A 2,600-nucleotide genomic window follows, 5' to 3' on the forward strand; every position below is an offset into this window, starting at 1 on the left:
AATTTTCCCGGAGCTATTCTCAAATTCATTTCTAAGTTTGACGTAAGAATGATTTGTCATCAGTCAAATGTCTTTCTCCAAGATCTTTCCAATTCTTTTCATCGTCAGTTCAACCTTTCTAATATTCATCCCGGAGTATCTCAACGATTCATGGTGGTGTTTCTCATCGTCATTCTCAACATTTGAAGACCGAAGAAGAGTTTTTCCTTCAAATCTTACTCGTTCTCTCAAGATTCATGGTTCTAGCTTCATGCCATCCTCTCATAATTGTTTTTGATTGTGAGAATTCTTTTCACCCATTCGGAGCAATTCAGGAGTCTTTTCAGTTTGATTCTCCGGAGCCCATCATCTCATAAATATTCATTCAAGTTTTCAGCTATCGTTCCCTAAATCATACCGGTGCATCATTCAAGTATTCTCTAATCAGCTCGTGATCTCTTCGTTCTCATATATTTATATTCCCTCAAGTATCTTCATTCATTCTCCAATTCTTCCCGGTGAATTGTGCCTTGGCCACTTTCCTTTTCAACTCTTACAGTGGTTCAATCAAGATTTCTCTTCCTTTGTTTTCATATCAATTTATTTGTTGTTTCAATCCTACCAGTGGTTCGTTGAAGACCTTTCTCAAGTTGGCGCTATATCTATCTTAGTCCTTTCTACAAGAATAAGTAGTATGCCAAATCCATTGCTTGTCATCAATCTAAATTGGTGAAGGATACACATAACATAATTCTTATTCTTGCTTCATCCAAATGATGGATTCATTCTTCCGGAGTTGTGTTCACGATGAGTAAATTCTCGGTTCAAGTGCTTCATACTTTTCCCAGAGTACCAAGATCACTCAACTATATCACCATGAAGATTCATCCAATCATTGCAAGGCTTAAATCTTATTCTTTTCATCCTTCACTTCTTTTGATCATTCTTTTATTACTGGAGTTCTTCATGAAGGCTCTATATGACGGCTCATCAAAGATTTAATTCCTTCTCAAAGTGTTCATCGAGATTCTTTTCAAAGGAGCTCAAGTATTCTTCATCTTGCATTCCGAAGTGAAATTCTTTCTATCTTATATTTTTTCAGGTGGTGTTATGTCTTTCTTGACAATTTCCCTTCATGTTTCATGATTCAAAAGTTGTCAGGAATGACATATTGTAAACCCATCATTTTCAATTCGTTCATGAGATCCTTTGGAACCCATCAATCTCTTCATTGGAATTATCTTGGGTTATATTTCACCTAAAGCTTTTTCTAAGGATTTTGCTATTATTGGTGCTCATAAATGACCCAAGTTCTTCGTTTATCCTCCCAGCAAAATAAGTTTCTCGTCTCCTTGTTGATATCAATACAATCTATTGTTTTCGTTAGTGGCAGAACTTCACCTTGAGTTTTGGGATGTTTCAATAAGCCCACAACAAGTTTATTCTTTTTATTGTTCATTTCCCAAAAACTCCATCATAACCTTCTTGGAAGAGTGCTTTCCAAGATCAGTTGTGGTAGAAGTTGTCATTTTCTTCTCAATTCTTTCCTTTCCAACGATTCAACTTCTATTCTTTCGTTCCGGAGGCATAGCGATGTTGCTCTCTTCACTCATCATCCCATTTTTGTCAAAGATCATGTTCTTTCCCTTTGCTTATCCATTTAACTGGTGTGTCGTGTCCTTCATTCAAGTTCTCTCATCTTGTCAAGTTATACCTCCCTTCTCAACCGGAGTGCTATCTAAAATCTTTCTTACCCCTTGTGCCTTCCTTTCAATAGTTCCAGAGGTAGTGTGTTGTCGATTTCATCAAGTATCTTCTCATCTTGTCAAGTTCATGTTTAATTCCTTCCATTTCCAACCGGAGTGTTGTCGTAATTGATCTTTATAATTCCTTGTACATCTCGTTTTAACCGAAGTACTTGAATGTACTTTTTGTCCATTGCAACCCTTTTCTTATGTTTTTCAACCTACAAGGTTCTCGTAATGTTCCTTGTTCCTCTTTTCTAACGGAGTGTTTTCAACTTCGTTCATCTCCGTTGTATTCTTCTTTCCATTTGTTCAACCTCGCAAGGTTCTTTGGTTTCACTCGTTTGTCAAAGAAGCAACTTAGTTTTATCTCTTCTCTTCCTCTTCCATTTCCCTCCGGTGCCATCCCTAGGATCTCGGGTCAAGATCCTCTCGTAGTGGTGGAGTGTTGTGACGCCCCGAGACCATTGCGCCAGGTGTCTTCTAGTTATTCGCTGTTGTTGCCATGTCATTCACTTGCGTGTTGCATCTTGCCATTTCATCATCCGCATTGCATCATCATGTTTTTTAAACTTGCATCTGTCCCGGTCTACAAGTTCTTTCCGTTGTCCGTTCTGAGCCCACACACACTTGCACGCGCCCGCGACATGTCCGAAATATTATTTTATAAGTGGCCGGAGAAATGTTCTCGGAATGGGTTGAAAGTTGGCATGCGGTGTTGTTATGTTGTCAGTAGGTCGCCTGCCAAGTTTCATCGCATTCGGAGTTCGTTTGATGCCCCCAACGAATAACTATAGCGGCAGTATAGCCGGTCACACGTCGGATGTTTTCGGTCTCCGGAAACTGTTGCCGGGCTGCCTTCTCTTCTCTCCTCTC

Source organism: Triticum dicoccoides, chromosome 6A (assembly GCF_002162155.2).
Source record: "Triticum dicoccoides isolate Atlit2015 ecotype Zavitan chromosome 6A, WEW_v2.0, whole genome shotgun sequence".
NCBI classification, from domain to species: domain Eukaryota; kingdom Viridiplantae; phylum Streptophyta; class Magnoliopsida; order Poales; family Poaceae; genus Triticum; species Triticum dicoccoides.